Source organism: Pinus tabuliformis, chromosome 6, assembly GCF_031772625.1.
Source record: "Pinus tabuliformis cultivar Carrire ecotype Pingquan chromosome 6, CPIR1, whole genome shotgun sequence".
In the NCBI taxonomy this organism is placed as follows: Eukaryota; Viridiplantae; Streptophyta; class Pinopsida; order Pinales; family Pinaceae; genus Pinus; species Pinus tabuliformis.
Genome location: NC_142292.1, coordinates 73,108,714 through 73,131,663, shown reverse-complemented (window position 1 = coordinate 73,131,663; position 22,950 = coordinate 73,108,714). Strand labels below are relative to the sequence as shown.

The 22,950-nt window shown below is 39.2% G+C and overlaps 1 pseudogene; it reads right to left on the bottom strand.

The window, feature by feature from the left end:
- Window positions 1-19,574: 19,574 nt before the first annotated feature.
- Window positions 19,575-20,960, bottom strand: LOC149257308 (ferredoxin-dependent glutamate synthase, chloroplastic pseudogene; annotated as a pseudogene).
- Between the last annotated feature and the right edge of the window lie 1,990 nt (window positions 20,961-22,950).

Below are 22,950 nucleotides of genomic sequence, written 5' to 3'. Positions count from 1 at the left end.
TTCCTATAAAGGAAACTCATCCATGCAAAAGGAATTATCTCCTTCAGGACTGCGCAGTTACTTTTGAGTTTAATGTGTTGTGTGAGAGGTAAATTCACACACCTGGCAACATTGGACCCCAGGAGAAACTGTGCAAGGAAATAGGAGGCTTGGAGGGCAGAGGAGAAGGTTTGTGAGAAGCCTTTGACTGTCTATGAGCAGCATAGGGATTGTACTGAGAGCTGGATAGCTTGTGAGCTAAAGCTTTGTGTAATCTGTACATATTTCCACTTGTATGATAATACATAGATTGGGGTTTTAGGCTGAGGCTTTCCCCAGGTTATTCTTCTGTGTTCATGTGTGATTGATTTCTCATTCTCAATTATATGTGTTCTATTTGATCTTGCTCAATTCCATTAAGCTTCCACAAAGTTTGTTGTAGAAGTAGATCTTGTATTTTGCTTTAGTATATTGCATAATCTATTGATCTACAGTGGGAATTTATACATGGTATCAGAGCAAAGGCGGTCAAAGTGAAGAACAATATACAAGAAGGGAGAAGTTCGAATTTTGAGGTTCCTGAATATAGAAATCGAGTTCTTATCACATCTTAATTTCACCAATGCGTTCAATGGTTTAAGACTCGATTATGTCCTTGATGGCAGCTCAAATTATATAGCCCGGAAGGATAGCATGGAAGCAATATTAGAGGATAACGGTCTAAAGGACTTCATTGATCAAGAAGTCCCCAAGCTGACAGATGCTACTGAATTGGCGGAATGGAAGAAATGTGTGGCTAGAGCAAGGATAATCCTTCTGGAGGGAGTTCGAGACCACATAGTCTCGAGTCTCTATGGGAAGGAAACACTATTTTCGATGTGGAAAACATTGAAAGATCTATATCAGAATAGCAACGATCAAAGGAAGTTGGCACTGAAAGACAAGCTTCGGAAAATCAAGTGTGAAAAGGGCGACACGATCTCTACATATCTGAACAAGATCACCACTTGCAGGGATGAGCTTGGAAGTGTAGGGATCACGACATCCGATGATGATATGGTGAGTCTTGCACTCCTCGGTCTTCCTAGGAGCTGGAATAGATACCAAGACTCGGTTAGTGGAAGAGAAAAACTGCCAGATTGGGAACAACCTTGGTCGGATCTGATGCAAGAGGAGATAAGAAGAAGCACCAGAGATGGATCCTCATCAAAGCAAGATGATGAGGAAAATATAGCCTTAGCGAGTAAGGCAAGGAAGGGGGCAGGGAAGGCGTCCCATTCCAAATCCAGTTCTTGCCATGGTGGGACGAAGTTTGACAAATCGAAAGTGTGATGTTTTCATTGTCATGAAGTGGGCCATTATGCTACGAATTGTCCATAGAAGAAATCCAAGAAAGGATCCTCGAAGGGATCTGATGGTGAGGCATTGGCCTCATAGTTTGAGTTGGATTTCTCTCTTATCGCATGCATGGTTTCATCCATGGTCGGATGTGTGTGGTACCTAGACAGTGGAGATTCATTCCACATGTTAGGTGACAAGAATCTTTTCAGTGCCTTGGAGGAGAAAGATCTCCAGATACTCATAGCGATGGGTAATGATGAAAAGTATAGTGTCTCAGGTGTAGGCACAATTGTTTTTCAGAGGGAGCATGGAGCTCTCATTACCTTGATCGATTTCAAGTATGTACCAGGACTAAGGAAAATTTTGGTGTTGATCGCAATGCTGGAGGACAAAGGCTATGATGTAGTCTTCAGTAAGGGAAATGTTTTCCTTCGACACATCACCACTAGACAGGTGAAGCAAATCGGTTCACGAGTCAAGAACCTGTATGCTCTTGAGGTTAAAGATGCATGCAAAGCCTTAAGGAGTAAGGCAACTGATGGAGATTTGGTGGTTGAGAGGGAGAGTACATTACATTACATTTCGGGTTAGATTCCAATTTTAGTTAGTCCCTGAACTAAAATTGAGAAGTAAAATTCAAATTTGATCTTAGCAGCTATTTGTAAAATAATTAATTAATTCATCTTGAGTTAATTAGTTGTAGAAAATCAAACATGAAGTCTATGTGGAGACATGCAATAGTTTCTCCATTGATTGAGGAATTTATCCATCAGTTAAAGAGATAAGGATGAGTTGTAATATTGAGTTGTAATTAGTTGGCTCAGTTAATTGAGTCAAGTCCACTTAGATTAGTTCCAACAGTTTTTGGAATTAATTATGAGTTCAGTTAGTTAATGCTTACATGCATGTAACTGCTGCTCTCCAGATAACTGAATATTCTCTCATAAATAACTCATGCATGTCAGTTCAGTCAGAGACCCAGTTGAGATCAGAGGAAGGGACAGTGTACTATTAGTTGGAGGATTTTTCCTATAAAGGAAACTCATCCATGCAGAAGGAATTATCTCCTTCAGTACTGCGCAGTTGCTTTTGAGTTTAATGTCTTGTGTGAGATGTAAATTCACACAAGTGGCAACATTGGACCCCGGGAGAAAATGCGCAAGGAAATAGGAGGCTTGGAGGGCAGAGGAGAAGGTTTGTGAGAAGCCTTTGATTGTCTATGAGCAGCAGAGGGATTGTACTAAGAGTTGGATAGCTTGTGAGCTAAAGCTTTGTGTAATTTGTACATATTTCCACTTGTATGATAATATATAGATCGGGGTTTTAGGCTGAGGCTTTCCCCAGGTTAGTCTTCTATGTTTATGTGTGATTGATTTCACATTCTCAGTTATATGTGTTCTATTTGATCTTGCTCAATTTGATTAAGCTTCCACAAAGTTTTTTGTAGAAGTAGATTTTGTATTTTGCTTTAGTATATTGCATAATCTGTTGATCTACAGTGGGAATTTCTACAATTTCACATTTTGAGGATATGTTTAGGATACTAGGAGATGATAGTATACATGCCTGCTCAAGGAGATGGAACACACTACCACACAGCTTGAAGATCAGAGAATATCACTCCCCTCAAAGGTTGAGAGAGGCACTCAACAGGACACCTATGTATAAGCAATCAATGCAAAGTTTGAAGGTCAATTGGATAGGCCTAAAACTTAGTCCACCAATACTACTAGGAATGTTAGAATGGAGAAAAGAAGAAGAGGAAAAGAGGTAGTGGGAAGAAGTAGAAAGGAAAGAAGGTTTCTATGCACAAGAAGAAGAGACCACAACAAAGGCATGGGATGTCAAAGAGGCTACCAGAGCCATGAAGGACATGGACATTGACTAAGTTGATCAAAGGATAAGCAACACTTTCAGTAGGGGGGTGATGATGAGCCTCATCATTGGGTAATTATATGGGCCTTAATTCACCTCCTAGCTTAGTCAAACCAACTATTCTCACAACTTATTGCATACTTTTGATTATATTTTGTTTATGAGATGAGTTAGAGTTGGATATTTTGCTTTGTGGTCTAATGTGCATGTAATGCAGGATTAAAGGATAAAAGCAAGGAATTTTAGCAAAGACCTTGGTCAAAACTTGAATGGGACAAGGGAGAGGAATTATAGGAGGGAAATCCTCCTCATTTACTACCCCTCCATTCGAATATTCCTCCATCAGCTCGGAGTGCAACCAACCAAATCATGAGGACTAGAAGGCAACCGAGCAAGTGGAAGTTAAAGCACCAATTTATCTCTAGTTTGGGAGCTGAGCCTCCCTAATTTTAAGGAAGTCGTTGGAGACTTCATATGCATAAGTAGAGAGGCCTAGGACCTTAGTAGGATTCAGACTTTTAATTGTAAAACTCTACTTTATTTTCAAGTTGTAAGACTTGTGATAGTTTTTTATGTAATCCATTGTTTTGATAATAAGAATGAGTTTTGTTTCGAGCCAGCACTGAGTTAACTCAGAGGGCTGAAGCTCTTGGGTTAGGGCCCAACCCTAGCAGCTAAGGCTCCTCTTTACTGTACATGTATGCTAGTGTAGATCCATGGTTTAATCGTTCATTTGCTTAAATAGTTGCATTTCCATTACAACAGTATAGCACATAGATTCATGGTTTAATCGTTCATTTGCTTAAGTAGCTGCATTTTCATTACAACAGTGTAGAGTAGATTGGTTGTGTTTTAGATTTCTAGTTATCGCATGAGCTTTGGAGTTTGTTGTCTTGATTCAGTACTTGGTTCATTTCATCGTTATCGTCTTCAATCACTCTCTTTCTGTAATAGATCTCACTCATATTCTCATTTCCTTCAGCACGAAATACTTAAGCGCGAGCCAATAAATCACGTCTTAAGTGGATTATACCCATAGATCTCCTTACCGTCCGATCCACAGCAAACCTAACAAATCACTGTCCGATTCATTTCAACGCTTGACTTTATGTGCTCCAGATCTCCACCGTCGATCTGTCTAGCTTGATCCAATGGCTATCATGAATTCTTCCACCTACTTTATGCACTCCAAATCTCCACCGTCGATCTGTCACGCCCTCAATCCAACGGTTATTGCATCACCTGATCGCCAACTAGCTTGGTTGATCTCCACCATTGATCAATCCCGCATGATCCAACGGCTATCGCACAATCTCGCGTGAATTCTTACATGACTGATATCCACCCGAGAGCACGCGATAAAAGTGGTTTTCCCGTGCTATGTGTCATTCACTTAGGCTAATCGCATAAAATTTAGAAATACATCTTACAGCCCTTAGGGCGTGTGAGAAACTGCTTACCACCTTTATTCATTTCAACGCTTGACTTTAGGCGCTCCACATCTCCACCATCGATCTGCTTCGCTTGATACAACCGCCATCGCATCACCTGATCGCCAACTAGCTTGGCCAATCTCCATTGTTGATCAACCCCACCTGATCCAACGGCTATCGCGCAATCTCACGCGAATTCTGCAAAGCCGATATTTGCCCGAGAGCACGCAAGAAAAGTGGTTTTATTGTGATACGTGTCAATCCCTTAGGCTAATCGTGCAAAATTTAGGAATTCAGCTTACAGCCCCTAGGGCGCATGAGAAACTACTTACCACCTACGAATACCGCTCCATCATTCCACACGTTTTTTTCCTTCTGTTGCCACGTGACTTAATGTTGTTCATCCATCTATTCACTTCATCTCCACGATAAGATCTCCGCCATTCATATTTCGATTAGTCTTGTTCATTCATCTCTTGACTTAAACCTCTCGCGATAAGATCTCCACCATTCATCTTTTGATTAGTCATGTTCGTTCATCTCTTGACTTAAACCTCCCGCGATAAGATCTCTGCCATTCATCTTCCGATTAGTCCTGTTTGTTCATCTCTTGACTTAAACCTCCCGTAATAACATCTCTACCATTCATCTTTCGATTAGTCTTATTCGTCCATCTATTCACTTGGCCTCCCATGATAAGATCTCTGCCATTCATCTTCCGTTAGTCTTATTCATCCATCTATTCATGTAATCTTTTGTGATAAGATCTTCGCCGCTTATCTTCTGTTTTTACTGTTCGTTGATCAATCCAACGATTCCCATGCACTATTGCTTCTTTACATCTCCCTTTCACTAATTTCAATCTTCGCTTGCTCTTCCACTTAACTCCTTGCATGCTTGATTTTACCAAAAACAAAAACAAAAACGCGAAAACAAACTTAGTTTAGTCTGCTTGCTTACACATTAGTTTGGTTTGATGCTCTTTACTTCTGTAACTTAGATAGCACCATTAGGTTAGTGTTGATTTAGAAATTCTTCTTAGTTTAGTTGTTTAAATGGTTAATTAGGATATGGTGTGATTTAGCATTACATGTTGTTTTCTTCATTACTGCAGTACAGTAAGCTCTCTTAGAATAGATTTTCTCTTCTTCCATCAAAGAATCAAGCTTCTTCTAACTCTATAGAAGTTTGGCTTGGAACCCCTGGGGTCTCTTCCCAGATGAACAAGTGACAATAGGCAGGACCTTCACTTCTACTTGTGCATATAGCACTATCACCGCCAAGTTTGTATGAACCCCGAGTTGATAAGTAAAGATAGTAGCCCGGGAGTTGCAGCATCTTGCTGCAATACTAGCACTCATCACCCCCTCCTCTGGATCGTCAGGCTCATTCTTCTGGATCTTGGCGGTGGAAACAATGGCACTGGGCTCCGCATCAATAATATACCTCCCTTTGTCATTCCTCTTGTCGGTCAAAACATGCATCTGATTCTGAAGCCTTCAACTCGGCCACCAGCAACTACTTGGTTTGACACTCACTTGTGTCATGAGTGGCGATTTTATGGAACTCACACCACTTTCTTGTGTCCTTCTTTGACTTTGTGGTTGTGTTCTTTTCTTGCAGCTTTGACGGGTTGTCTTCCATCACCCCGCCTTGGCTTTATCCTTTGTTCTTCGGATTTGTAGATCCAAAGTCTTGATTCTTTTGTTTAAACTTCTACTCAATCTTGATAGCATATGAGTATGTTGTGCCAAGCGAGGAGATGTCGGGGAACTCCATCTAGTCCTGGATGTACCTGTGTATACGGCCATGATATTTGAGTACCAAATGCCACTCTAAAACCTTGATACCCAACTTTGTGCAAAGGGTATGAAAAATATTGGTAAACTTCGGCATGTCTTGGTCCCTTCCCTGCTGCAACTTGGTCCAATTTATGTATTTGTCCTCATAGCTTCCGACATGGTAATACTGCTCCTTAATGGCATCTTGGAATGAATTCCAAGTGGGTACGGTTGGAACAGTAAGGCAATACTTTCATCCTTCTACTTGCAGTAGGTTTCCCACCAGTCCTTGACGTGGGGGGCAGCTTTGAGAAGTGCAAAAGTGATATTTTCCCGACTAGAAAATCCATGAACTTAAAAATATCCTTCTAGTAGATTTAACCATTTATCTACGACATCCGCATCTATCTAACCCTCAAATATGTGAATGTCAAAGTTAACTTGTACCTTAAAGGATGTGGCACTTCCACAGTAGCTATTGGAGGTCGTTGCATCGCACTTGGGTAGTCACCAAAAGGATCTGGGAAAATTTTTCCATCATCGCGTTCCTTTCTCGCTCGAGGACTTCTTCGAGCAAGATTTTGATAGGACCTCCTGCCCCCTCATCTTTCTTTTCATCTACCATGGGAGGACGTTGGGATTTGTGAGGTTGATCTTGCAAAGGTTCAACCAGATCAAGCCCTAACTCCTTATATCCCGACCTCATTGGGGACATGCAAAGAAAAACAGAGAAAGAGAAGATTGTTATGATACCACTAATCTGAATCTAAACAGGAATGCAACAAATTACAGATATAACCATAAATACATAGATGCATCAGAAATAACACTTCCTTTCATTAATATCAAATAATGAAATATGGTTACAAACAAAATGGAAATGAGACTAGCTCGGGCGATGGTAGCTTATCTCTGAGAAGAGTGTGGGACCTACATGCCTCTAAACTGATTTACATTGAGGCTCAAAGGCTTATTTATTATTGAGAAACAATGGAAAACCCTAAACATCCAAAAACCTAACCCTAGGAGATGAAGCGCCAAAACTGTGGGCCCCGTTTGGGAAATTGGTACATCAACTTCTCAGGGTCGTAACTTTGGCATACGATCTCTATTTGGCTATCATAATACCTCATTTCAAAGATCTCGAAAAGAAGCCTGCTAAAAAAAAATAGGCAAGCCAAATTTGGGACGTATTTTGTCTCTCTGTTTTCCCTAAAAACGCCGCTTATGGCCTCAAAACGACTCCAGAAGTTCAAGCCCTGAAAAACTGCCAAAAATAGTAAATTGTGCTACAATTAAGGAAAATAAAAAACTGAAAGAGATAGTGTTGGGGGTCCAAGTGGAATAGGCGGGTGGCCACCAATATCCACCTGGATCATCCCAATGGAATCCTAAGCAATAATGTTCCAACAGAAAGATGGAAGAGGGAAGAGATGAAATGGTAGAGACAGTGGAGTGTTATTCAAGGCTTTTAGACCATATACCTCATGGGCACATTTGTCACTAAAAGCATAAGCAAATATGTGCACATTACAGGTACTTAAGTAAATCTGTAACTAATACGGGTGTTGTCATTGCGTAGTAACAAATATACAATCATGAACATGGGTGAAACCCACAATGGAGCGCTAACTAAAGTTTCATGCCAGATATATCATGGATACCTTTATCACCAAACATCATGAGTAAATTTGGGCTCACACAGGTACTGCAGGTTAATCAAATAACACAAGTAAATATGTCTTATACACAAGTACTACAGGTTACAGACTAACAGAAGTAACTTTGTCTTAAACATAGGGACTATTCGTTATTTAGTAGCCTGGATAAATCCATGAATCAGGGAGAAACCTACAATTTCATTACACTATTTCAAAGAAGGAAAAACATATATGAAATGAGATTTACAGAGGGGAAAACATACTATGCATTTCCATGATTGGAATCACCGAAATAGTTTCATTAACCTTCAAAAGGAATCTCATTCACCAGTCCATTTATATTCAGCAATCTACAACTCAAGTCGCTCATGAACAAGCATTTAGAAGCAAAATAGAACCCAAGAATTTGGACCAGTGCGGGTGCAGAATTCTGGAACCTGGTGTAAGTGTTTCTTCCCCCTATTTATAAGAAGAGGGGGAGCTTAGGTTACAGTTACAAAAATATCGTCGTGAGAGTATCCAGTTGTCTGCTAAACTAGTTGTCTTGGCAAGCAATGCCTTGTTGTCCAAAAGATTGCAAAGGATTTGATTCCTTTCTTGGAAATACATAAAAACTATAGAATAAACAGAAATTACAAAAATAGAAACAAGGGAAATTGAATGATGATGGAGAAAAATGTCCTTCTGCTTCTCTTGTGAAGGCCATTGATCAGGCCACGTCTCTACCATGATGCCTTTCATGCTGTACGGCCCGTTCCTGTCGATTTCGCCTTAACTACCCGATTTCTCCACTATATGTAGTTGGTAGCAATCAACTGTGTTTTCTTATCACAGAGTAACAATAGAGTTTGTCCGAGCAGTCCCTCACTGTGTATCTAAGTGGAGCCCCATGCTGAGCCATTAATCTTTCTGAGTTCCCATACATTGATTTACTCTCCAAAGACATGCAGCAAAATAGTCGAATTCATTTCCGCGGCCCGTGTAATCCTTGGTTTCTTGTTGCTATAGATTTTAAAGGATTATCCCATATCACTCTGCCACTACCCTGTACTTCTATTCAAAGTCTCAGCTGCCGACCCATCTGCCTTTAAATCTTTGTAGCACTCTATCAGGGCATCGTTGTATCAAGAATTTTGCACTAAGAGTCATCACAGAATAGCGAGTCTCGATCTACTTTGGCCCCCCTTGGTTTAGCCCCTTTCTGCCTTTCTTCTCATCTAACTAGGGGCTATGACCAGGTGCTTATTCCTCGAGCGCTAGGGCCTTTGCACTCCCCTATGGGGGTCTTTTTCCTTTGTTGCATAGAATCCCACATATCGGTGGTTTCTAGCGGTCACCTTTGGTATCTCCCCTTGACATCCATAATCGTCGATCTGCGGGAATGGGCCCACCTAGAATATTGCAATCGCAATATAGGAGAGGGCCTTCCTACCATACTTTGTTAAAGCTTGCTAATTGTCTGGACGTGAAACTTCCATAAGGCATATCACATAAAATATCACAAATGGGAGAGTCCCTGCATATCGCAATCGCAAGTTGGAAGGGACACCGACAGAGGATGAAATTTGACCTATGTGATTGCCAATGTGTGGGATTGGCCCCTTTTGTGCTTAGCCCTTTGTCCTTCATCCCTCCATGTGATCACAGGCCAGCCCCCCTTCATTACAAATCGCAATCAAATACTTTTAACTAGAGTTGTGACCTTTTACCTTTTTTGATCGCCAATCTACGGGATTGATGTTATCATTAGTGCCACATGGAACTTCCTGAGTGGTGACACGTGTCTCCCGAATATGCCCCCATAAGACCCCTGAAAATGCCAAATCAACATGCCCCATGTCCCTCTGTACTGCCACATCATGCTGACGTCAGCTACCATGTGTCTTTATCAGGACCAATCCCGTGCTACCATGCATCCTGTTGGAGGAGAGAGAAAAAGACTGCTTTCTCTTGGATTTTCTTTGATTTCCTTTGTAAATATTTTTTCGACCCTCCCGGCACTTTACCACTAATCGTATCACAAATCGTGATATCGCAACTTTTTGGAGATGTAACCCTGTCGGTGCACCGATTCGCCGATGTGCCTGGACCTTGAAGTTTCTCAAAACCATAATGCATAACCATTCGGGTCCATCGCAATCGCAAGTCGGAAGGGAGTTCAGCGGAGGAGGGAGGAGTTATCACAATCGGTGGAGAGGACCTTATCGCAATCGACGAGGGGAGAATGGACTTATATGTGACAATCGGTGGGGAAATTGTGATTTGTGATATCAGCGGAATTTGTGATATCGCAATCAGTGAGGGGAGATAGAGCTTTATTATGGTAAGAGGGAAACTTTGTGATATGCGATATCGCAATCGCAAAAGGATAAGGGAGATGAGAAAAGATGTATGACAAAGGGAAATGGGCCGATAGCGATTTGTAGTGGACTCCCGAACCTCCGATATGCTCTTCTCCTTCATTTCAAAGGCAACAAAACCACCATCTTTAACAGGCCATATCTTCTGATTCCAGGGATTATTTGAGGATTTCCACATACTGTTGGGAATCTTATTCCGAGAACTATCTGATGAAGTGGGTCCGATTTAGCTTAGAGATTTTTTATGGCTTGGAAGGTGGCTTCAAACTTCACTGCTCTTTGACACTTTGGACTACTAAAAACTCATAATGTAGTGAATGAAAACATTTACCTCAACTTTTGATTCTAAAACAGGTGATGAGGACTTCTTTAAGCCTTTATTGCACTTCAACTCCTCCAAGGCCTCTATCGTGGCTCGTATCTGAAGCTGCAGTCTCTTCTTCTCCTCTTTCTCTTCTTGTAGAAGTTTCCTTAATTCAACATTCTCTGCTTGAAGGCTATGGTTGATCTCCTCATTCGAATGTTGAGAAGAGAATGAAGGTGATGAATGTTCACTGGAAGGTGTGGATGGAGCATCATTCTCTGCTCTTTCTTTCTCCTCTTCCTTTATTCTCTTCTCATAAGCTTAATCCATTATGTCCACCATTTTGGACATCCTTAGCAAGGCCTCCTACATTTCTTTATCATCCTCCATTATTGCATGTTCAGTCGTTCACGCTCGCAATTCACATCAATGAGAAGACCACTCTAATACCAAACTTGATCCAGGTTCCTTCAGCTACCGGAATCAACCAAGACCTTTTACTTATGTGATGTTGTTAGAATTGCATTTTAAAGATCATAAAAGAACATATGTGCATGTTTAAACAAGAGGAAACATGACAACGATCAGAAAATCATGAACACGACACATTTGATAACAGAGTTCGTCCAGTGTGGACTACGTCTCCGGTGTCAATGATGATGTACATGGAGAACACTTTGTCATAGCAAGGTCATGTGCCCTCAAACAAGAGTGGGTTGTCTCTCCACGAGACATTCCGCTTACAAGAATTCTCCCTCAATAAGGCTTCCTCTCAGCATGACAAACTAAAATGATCTCACATAATGTGGCAATGAGCATTCCTTCAACATAGTTACATATGGTTCTCCAAAACAATACATAGCATGACAATCTAAATACATCTCACATAATGTGGCAAAATCGATCCCACAAAATAACTTCAAAAAGGGATCTCAAAACATAATACATCATATCAACAATTATGAAGGGAAACATGACATGACTGATTCATGTACCTTCACCTCTAAAGTTTCTCGAAAAATGGAAGGGTCAACTACAAAAACTGACTGTACCACTGAATTTTTGTCGTCGAGAGGTGTAAAATCGACTATCCATTTTTCTAATTCTGACACTGTCAAAATCTGGGCCTATAGGAATCTTTTAGATTCTCTAAAGATTCTACTCCATGGGCTGACTGGATATCTACTGCTCAAATCACAAATTTTATCTCACCATTGAGATCCTTGCGAAATTCTGAGACTTTTGAGTATGAACTTGACTACATTCTGAATCTGGGAAATTTCAGCCTCCAAGGAATCTAGAAGACTCCCCCAAGATTCTCTAAGGTTATTCTCTGTCGAGAATCTACAAATTTGCTGCTTAGATGGTGATTTTAATTTTACCATCGCGTTCCCTACGAAATTCCAGTTAAAATGACTGTAAACTTCATATCATTTTGACAAAATGAAAATTTACCTCCCCAGGGAATCTTTCAGGGATCAAGGAATATTCTTTGCAAAAGATTCTCTGTCTCGAAAAACATGCAAATCATGGTTCCGCCCTTGGCTCAGGGTTCCATAGTCCGGGTTCTGCCTTTGCAATAAAATAATAACATTTGTTGAAAAACATGGCGACTCCTGCCCTGTGCATCTACGCACTGTGAGTTTAAGTATCAATTGAAGGGCGGAGCCAACAAGGCTGAGACCCGTGGCTCAACGGTGGCGGAGTCCTTTGAGACTGCAGAGGTTTGGGTTCGAATCCCCCACACTCCAAAATTGACAAACTGTTTGATTTAAATGGAAAACAATTTTAAAATTTTGGCGATTAATGGTTTTGTTACACCAGTGGTCAGCATATATATGGTTTTTGTTGGTGGGCGGGGTCCACTCCATGTGGCCCCGTCCCAATGTTTTGTGTTATGGTGGTTCCACCGAGGATGGCGGGTCCATCGTGGGGTGGCCCACCCCCCAACCATATCTTTTGGTTTATATGTATGCAGTGTGGATCCATGCGGGGGTGGCGGGGGTGGCAGCCCTTTTTTTAATATTATTTTCTTTTTAATAAACAACTAATTCGATTTTTTCCATATTAGGGGTTATTAGGCAAACTAACCGACCCATAAATTCGCCTGCTCTCGGGAGCTGAGTTTTCACACCCGGTGTCAATCAAATTTTAGAACACTTAAACCTGGCCCACTACGAACTTTGACCACAACTTTGACTTGCTCTATCTTCCTCATACGAGCTCGGATTTGAGTGTCATTTGCACCGTTGGAATCAAGGTGATGAGAAATTTGATCTGATTATGAGTTTGTTGAAATTTTAACACTTTGAATTTTGACCATTTTTTAACCCTCTTGGACTTCTGCATGTGTCTGGAGCCACCTGGATCAATCCTCCCCACTGAGGATATTTTGGTCCTCCAAAAACATGAAAATAATATGCAACTTTGTACATCATATGCACCACAAGTGTCCTGATAGGTCACCCTTCCTTCTCCTTCACCTTTGTTTTTCGAAGCCATAAGCGATGAGCCGACACCTGCATCCTCTGTAAACCTGTAGTACATTTCTGCAAATTACATGCTTAATTTACATGATCGACTAATGACCCAAGCATCCCATACTTTCTACAAGTTTATAACACATACTTTGTGGTAAAATTTACATCAAAATGGAAACAATACCCTAGTTATCAAGACAAGGCCAAAACATCATTGTTGCTTCAACAAGTGATGGAAAAACATCATCACTTTTACAATGTAAACTGCAACAAATGATTTTAAAAAATACGATCATGACAAGCTAACACCTCTAGAAAAACCATCTCTCGCTTATCAAATTGAATGGGTCATCTTCTCGTGGTGGCTTCGCTTGTCGATCAACCTTTTCAACTGGTTTCTGCATGGATGTTTTGTCTTTAAGGCGCTGCTCTGGATGAAGCCTCCAACACGTGGCTCTTTGATGACCACCTTGGTTGCAATGACTGCAATAAGTCTTCTTCCTCCAGACTTGCTTAACCTGCTTCTTTTCTTGTTGTGGAGAAGGCCTTTCACTCCTCATCCTCTTTTGTGCTGCCATTCTCTTCCAGCACTCCACAATCACATGATTATGTAAACCACATAAACTACAAGTTTTTCTATGCCATAATTTATGTTCATCATTAACACGCTTGTAATCAAAATGAACTTTAGAATAATGAGACTTGTTATACCTCTCCTAGTTATCTCTTGTGTGATCATGGCGATGAGAGCTTGCCTCAACTCTTCCTCTACAATGTGCATTGTCATGGGATGATGGTGATGTATTCCCATCACTCTCTTTCCTTGATAGTTTCAACAATGTCTTGGAAGCTTCTAACACCTTTGAGTTGTCTCCTTCGGTCTATCCTAAACCTACGAATCAAGGTCTTTGCATGAGCTCCAATGGCTAAGTTATGCCTTGGCCATTAACACCAAATCCTCCTCCTTTGTACCCCATCTTGGTAAGGAGCCTCATCCCAGTTCCTGTAATCAGTATCTCCACATTTCCAACATAAATAACATCATGTGAAGATGAATTTGAAAAAAAACCAACATTGTTTACCTCAACTGTTGATTCTGAAACAGATGATGAGGGCTTCTTTAATCTTTTGTTGCACTTCAACTCCTCCAAGGCCTCTTCCGTGGCTCATAGCTGAAGTTGCAGTCTCTACTTCTCCTCTTTCTCTTCTTGTAGAAGCCTCCTTAATTTAGTGTTCTCTACTTGAAGGCTATGGTTGATCTCCTCATTCGAATGATGAGAAGACGATGAAGGGTATGAATGTTCACTGGAAGGTGTGGATGGAGCATCGTTCTCTGCTCTTTCTTTCTCGTCTTCCTTTATTCTCTTCTCATAAGCTTCATACATTATGTACACCATTTTGGAAATCAATAGCAAGGCCTCGTATATTTCTTTGGCATCCTCCATTGTTGCATGTTCAGTCGTTCACGCTCGCAATTCACATCAGTGATAAGATCGCTATGATACCAAACTTGATCTGGGTTCCTTCAACTATCGGAATCAACCAAGACCTTTTACTTTTGTGTGTTGTGAGAATTGCATTTTAAAGAGCATAAAATAACATATGTGCATTCTTAAACAAGAGGAAACATGACAACGATCAACAAGTCATGAACACGACACATTTGATAACGGAGTTTGTCAAGTGTGGACTACGTCTCCGTGCTCGGTGTCAAGGTGGTGTTGGTCACTTCATATAATGCTGGAAATGATGATGATGTACATGGACAACACTTTCTCATAGCAAGGTCATATGCCCTCAAACAAGAGTGGCTTGTCTCTCCAAGAGACATTTCGCTTACAAGAATTCTCACTCAAGAAGTCTTCCTCTCAGCATGACAAATTAAAATGATCTCACACAACGTGGCAATGAGCATCCCTTCAACATAGTTACACGGGGATCTCCACAAAAATACATAGCATGAAAAGCTAAATGCATCTCACATAATGTGGCAAAATTGATCCCACAACATAACATCAAACAGGGATCTCAAAACATAATACATCATCTCAACAGTTAAGAAGGAAAACATAACATCACTGATTCATGTACCTTCACCTCTGAAGTTAGTCGAAAAATGGAAGGCTCAGCTACAAAATCTAACTGCACCACTTAATTTCTGTCGTCGAGAGGTGTAAAATCAACTATCCATTTGTCAAATTCTGACACCGTCAAAATCTGGGCCTGTAGGAATCTTTTAGATTTCCCCTAGATTCTCCAAAGATCCTGCTCCATGGGCTGACCAGATATATGTTGCTCAAATCACAAATCTGATCTCACCATTGAGATCCTTGCAAAATTCTGAGAATTTTGAGTATGAACTTGACTACATTCTGAATCTGGGAAATTTCAGCCTCCAAGGAATTTGGAAGATTCCCTCAAGATTCTCTAAGATTCTTCTCAGCCGAGAATCTCCAAATATGCTTCTCAGATGGTGATTCTGATTTCACCATTGTGTTCCCTGCAAAATTCTGGTTAAAATGACTATAAACTTCATATAATTTTGACAAAATGAAAATTTGCCTCCTTCGGGAATCTTTCTAGCATCAAGGAATATTCTCTGCAAAAGATTTTGTCTCGAAAAATGTGAAAATCATGGTTCTGCTCCTGGCTCAAGGTTCTGCAGTCCGGGTTCCACCTCTGTAATAAAATAATAACATTTGGTTAAAAATGTGTCAGCTCCTCCCCCGTGCATCTACAATCTATGAGTATAGGTATCAATTGAAGGGCGGAGCCACCAAGGGTGAGCCCCGTGGCTCAACAGTGGCAGAGTCCTCTGAGACGATGGAGGTTGGGGTTCGAATCCCCCGCACTCCAAAATTGGCAAACTATTTGTTTTAAATGGAAAACAGTTTTAAAATGTTGGCGGTTAATGGTTTTGTTGCACTGGTGGTCAGCGTATATATGGTGTTCATTGGTGGGCGGGGTTTGCTCCACGCGGCCCCGTCCTAATGTTTTGTGTTACAGTCATTCCACCGGGGTTGGCGGGTCCACTAGGGGTGGCCCCCGCTTAACCATATCTTTTGGTTTACATGTATGTGGTGTGGATCCATGCGGGGGTGGCGGCCCTTTTTTTAATATTATTTTGTTTTTAATAAACAAATAATTCAATTTTTTCCATATTAGGGGTTATTAAGCAAACTAACCGACCCATAAATTTTCTCACTCTCGAGAGCTCAGTTTTCACGCCCGGTGTCGGTCAAATTGTAGAACACTTAAACCTGGCCCATTGCCAACTTTTACCACAACTTTGACTTGCTCTATCTTCCTCATACAAGCTTGGGTTTGAGTGGCGTTCACACCGTTGTAATCAGGGTGACTAGCACTTCGATCTGATGTTGAGTTTGTTGAAATTTGAACATTTTGAATTTTGACCATTTTTAGCCCTCTTGGACTTCTGCATGTGTCTGGAGCCACCTGGATCAATGAACAATTATCAATCCCTGACCACTCCAATGTGGAAATGATAGCCATTTTAAGTCATCTTCCCAAGAAAAATATCTCTTTCCCCTCGTCTTCTTAGGTTGAAACTGATAAACAAATCTCATCCATGGGCCTTTTCTGATGGTGCCTCATCAAACATGGGACAACAAAGTGGAGGAGGATTTGTCCTCTTCCTATTGAAAGAACATTTCTATAATGTTAAATCTGCCTTGGCCAATGGGACCAACAACCAAGTAGAATTCCTTGCCTACAAATTCTTACTGTTGTTTGCTTTGGAAAAGCATTGCACTCAAATCCAGATATTTGGGGACTCAATGCTCACTCAAATTGTTTAATCTCAAGTTTGCAAAAATTCCTTAGGTTGAAATTGATAAACAAATCTCATCCATGGGCCTTTTCTGATGGTGCCTCATCAAACATGGGACAACAAAGTGGAGGAGGATTTGTCCTCTTCCTATTGAAAGAACATTTCTATAATGTTAAATCTGCCTTGGCCAATGGGACCAACAACCAAGCAGAATTCCTTGCCTACAAATTCTTACTATTGTTTGCTTTGGAAAAGCATTGCACTCAAATCCAGATATTTGGGGACTCAATGCTCACTCAAATTGTTTAATCTCAAGTTTGCAGAAATATCATCCTTATGCCAATAATGGAGGAAATCAAGCATATTATTGATTCTTTCTCTCATTTCTCATGCCACCACATCTATAGGGACAAAAACATAATGATGAATGGGTTGTCAAAAGAAGGGCTCAACTTGGCACAAGGTTTGTGGAGTATTGTAGAAAAAAAAGATGGTTAAATTTTTTATTTTCATCACTAGTTCTATAGGGAAATTTTCCAATGATCAACAACATCATAATCTGCATACATTTCTACTCTTGACCCTTTTTGCTATTCTATACTTTATGGTTGGTGCTTTAATTAGCTAGTTTTTTTAAGCCTATGTGGCTACCACCAAAAAATGTGTTTATTATGTATATTTCTCAACAAATATTTCTGATGTATTAGCGTGTAGTTATACTCTCGGTGATAGGAGCTTTATCCATATATTGAGCTCACACAAGTGCTTCTTCTTTTGGTCCCTTTGGATATTTAAATACACATTGATTGTGTATATAAGAAATGTAATTTTCGCTTATACCTATGAATGGAATTATGGTTTATATATATATAAAGCCTCGATGGTTAGCTCAATTGGTCGAGGTTCCATCACTAAAATCAGCTCGCTATTGTGAGATCATGGGTCAATTCCTCTCGACGTGCTCAGAATTAAGCTTTGCTAATAAACTGACAAAAAATAATCCCTTCTAATAAATCTACTTTAATATTTCCTTTTTTTATATATATAAACCACTTTAAATAAAATTATAAACCATTCACCCTGCCTCATATTTCTTAAAAAAAAAAAAAACCGTTTTTCCAAAATAAGGAGTTTGAACACTCCCATAAAAATCTCTAAACTCTAAAGACCTAGCATGATTTGGGAGACAAGTTTCAACATGGATTTATCATAAGGTACACTAGAGATCATTACAAAAATGATACTCACCAAATAGCTATAAAAAAAGTTATAAGTCAAACATATCAATTCAAATTTTCAACCTTCATATATTCTAACGAAAACACGAACTTTACCAATTAATGTTTAATTAAAAATTAAAAAAACCAATAATAATGATGGTGTGCTTTGACCATTTATGCCCTTTAAAGAGAGAATCAAGTTCTATAATAGTGTATATTATGAAAGTTATCAATATTTAATATTAAAAAAAACAATAATAATGATGGTGTGCTTTAACCATATATGCGCTTTGTTATCACAAAATCAGGTACTGAAGGCTGCCAATCAGCAAGACTCTGCGTAACTGTTTCAAACCAAGCTTTTAACTAAGGCTTAGCCTCCTTAGTCTGAGAGGGCTCTCTCATAGGTTATTGATATTGAACAAGATGGCTAACTCTTACAAGACACATGAAAAATGTACTGGCTGGATAGAATTGCTTCCCATTGGGCTTATGGAGTCACTAATATCTCAGTAAACAATAACACTATCCTTTCATAGAAATCAGGGCACTTTACATCTAATGTTCAACATAACTTACATGAAACACAGTTTGCCTAGGCATACAGGAAGTCAGAGCATGATTCATGAGTTCTGAGTGATTATGCATTAACCAAACTGTAAAAGAACATTAAAGAGAATAAACCATCATACATTTGAACAATAAGATCTATTGTGAATCCTGAGAAGAAACAACAGTCATTTGCATTACTGAAATCTGCTATACATAAACCAAAACAGTCTTCTCCAAAAACATCCAACCCCTATTACATAGATAATCCAGCTATATATAGAAACATAATTCTAACTACTTGGAGCCTCCTCCTCCAGCATGAGGGGAGCTCGATGACTGACACTAATGACCCCTATCTGCTATTGAACTGACTCATTAAATACAATAAGTGCTGAACATGGAGTTTAAAGAGTCCTAATTTAATTATAACTCTAACTTCATCCTCCTCGCAGCTTTGACACCTGGCTTTCTCTTCGTTCAGCTGAGATGGCATAAGATGGGCAATTAATGTCCCATGCTGGCTTTGAATACCGAAGGCTTTGATCTGTTCTGTATTGGCTGAAAATATCCCTAAATTTTCGATTCTGGTCCCCCATCACCGAGTATGCAGCAGTGGATACTTTAATTCTTTAATAACCCAAGAGAATAGGGTAACACCATGCTCCTGATATGCTGGAGGCTTCCTTGGTAGACAGGTGTGCCAACCAAAACTTTTCGTATGCAGCTCTTCTCCAAACCCTAATCACCGAGAATAAAGTGGCTTTATAACCAAAAATCTTAAACTTAGGTTAAAAGATTTCACCTTTTGTTAAAGGTACGCCTGGCAAATGTTGAATGGCTGTAGCAGCTTCCTTTGATCCCTTTCATGTCACTGAGGTGTTCCCTTTGCAAATTTCTGATTCTTCCTTCAAACTGTTTGCCTGCGTTTTAAAAACAACACCTACAGCAGTTTCGCAATTTCGTAGCGCGCTACGAAACTGCGAAACTGTTGTAAACAATTTCCATTTCCCTTGAGATTTTTACTGCTCTGCCACCTTTCGCGCAGCCCATTCTCAATAAGTGTCTGATGTGTCTCTGTAAGACCAAGCTCCCAAGGACCACCTGCATGTTTGATAGAACTTATTGGACTTGCTCCAGTGCCCCCATCATGTCCTGATATCTGTATTATATCAGCATTGCCTTTTGCAACTCCAGAGGCAACAGTTCCAATTTCAGCCTCTGCTACAAACTTGACAGAAACCTTTGCCATTGGATTGACCTGGTGAAGGTCAAACATCAATTGCGCAAGGTCCTCAATAGGGTAGATATCATGATGTGGAGGAGGTGATATCAGAGGTACACCAGGTTTAGAGTTACGCAATCTTGCTATGTAAGTGCTGACTTTCTTTCCAGGCAGTTGCCCTCCTTCGCCTGGCTTTGCTCCTTGTGCAATCTTGATCTCCAACTGATCTGCATTAACTAGGAAGGTTGGAGTAACACCAAACCGACCTGAAGCAACCTGTTTAATTGCACTAGTGGCAGTGTCACCATTTCGAAGACCTTTAAGGTGTGGAAATGTTGATGAATATCCATCAACTACATCTGATAGAGGTCTCCAACGCACAGGATCCTCACCACCTTCCCCTGAATTTGATTTTCCTCCTATTCTGTTCATTGCCACGGCAATCGATTCATGTGTTTCCCTTGAAATAGCACCAAGTGACATGCCCCCAGTGCAAAAGCGCTGCACAATTTCTGAAGCTGGTTCGACCTTCCCAACAGAAATAGAAGGCCGATCACTTGCAAATTCTAGGAGGTCACGAAGGACATTTACTGGCCGGTTAGCAAGGTGTTGCTGGTAGACTGAAAATGCGTTTTCATTTTTCTCACGAAAGCTTTATGTAACAATTTTGACATCTCTGGATTATTGCCGTGATATTCACCTCCAGGTCTAAACTGTAGAAAGCCGAAGTTTTCAAGCCTCCTAGCAGTATCCTCAGAGAAGGCTTTCACCCAAAATGACAATGATTCACGTGCCAGCTCATCCATAATAAAAGGCATCCCAATTTAAAGTGCCGCGTGCTCGTTACCCCGCTCTGATGGTATGCGGAAAGTCCGTTTCATAAGCCACGACATCTCACCATTGCGGCCTTTAGCTAAAAGTGCATTTTCTATGTATATAACAGCTTTAGGGAGTGACTGCATTTTCCTATTGCCAGCACCTTTTGGAAAGAAACAATAACCATGTCTCCAGTATGCATGGTGGCATGTTCACAATTCATCAAACAGTAGTTTCATTATTTGCAGAATATATTTAATTTGTGAACCTATCGGCCTATGAATCCTGAATTCCAGAAACCATAAACCAAACTAAAAATCACCTTCTTTCTTGCTGGACAACAGTCGATTATAATCCTCTGTAGTAAACTCATAAAAGTCATCTGGCACATCTGGAATCGGTTTTGGGTTATGTGAATTTCTAGCAGCCGGACTGAGAAAAACAAGTACTTCCCGTCCTAGAGATAAACTCAAGTGTGTTGCCCGCAAAAACCATTTTCTTTAACTGGAATCAATAGGCTGGCCCTTCCATAAAGAAAAACAAGCTGGATCTTTTTCAAGATTGAGAAGTTCAAATGACAAATATGGTGACTGTATAAAAATCAATCTTTCAACATGAAGTCTTGCCCCTGTGAAGCAGTTATCAACAATTTTGCAAATGTCTTGATCTAGCTTTGCTGCATCTACCGGAATTGTAAGGTCAATCTCCTTGAGACTGAAGTAAAGGGCGTTCACCGAAGTATCAGGTAAAACATCACCAGGATTTACCACAATGCCATCAGCCACAAAAGAAGTAATTCTTAAACATGATTCCTCTTGAAGATTAATCTTAATGGGCTGCAACTGAACAACTTTTTGTGATAGACCAAAAAGGCTCTGGTGTGGCTCTAAACCCTGATTTATTGTTTGAACAAATCCCCAATTTCGTAGCACGCTACGAAACCACCTAAACATGTAGCGCTGCGAAAACACTTTGTCCTTAAGCTAGTCTGAGCAATTTTTGGAAACAGAATTTTCAGTGATAACACGCTTTAAAGAGATAATCATATTATATTATATTGTATATTAGGAAAGTTATTAATGTATAATATATATAATGAATATGTATATTTAATTAGTTTAGAGTATTTTAGTATTTTTCAATATAGTAAGAAAATTTATAATTTATTTGTTAAATTAGAAATGGAGATAGTTATTATTAGTTACTATTCAATTGTAGGTTGACTCATCATTATTATTCAAAGAAAATCATATCAATTAGAATTACTCTCTGATGTTTTTATTCAAAAAAACCAAACCACTTAGAATTACCCTCTGATATTCTGTAAAGGACAGATTTTCACTCAAGTTAAATGCATCTAGATCTTAGACTTTTAACCTATTTCCTAATATCCCAAAAAACAAACTCTTAACTAAACAAAATCAATTATAAAACATACTCTAAACTCATTTAACTTTTCTTTTTATATCACAATATATTTAAATTTAAATTATTATATATAAATTAAAAACATCACCATTACCAATTTAAAAATATATATTTTAATTAATCCATTACAAAAACAATACAAATTAAAAAACCTTTAAACATACCATCACAGATTTAAATATATATTTTTAAATTAATAAATCATTCAAAATATCCTTGCACTAGTGTAAATCTAAATTATATATATATATATATATATATATATAAATCTTTAAATAATACAAACATTGTCCATTTATTTATTCAAGGACCGAAATTAAGTGAAAAAAATATATATTTTTAAATTAATAAATTATTCAAAATATCCTTGCACTAGTGAAAATCAAAATTAATTTATTATTTTGTAAATTTTAATAATATTTTATTAGTTTTTTTAATTTTATTTAAATGTTTATTAATTTTATTATATATATAGATATAATAGTTTATTTGTGAGCTGCCAGGTTAGTTTTTTATTAAGAAATCATAATCAAAGAATATCTAAGATGTCAAAATCATCCACCAATCCTTAACATGAGTAGATCTTTAATTATAGGATTTTGAACCTATGGCTTTTACATGATAAGTCTCATAAATACTATAAACTTAACATATAGCATTGAAAAAATTATTAATTAAAAAAAAAAAAAAATCAACATGCAATGTTCA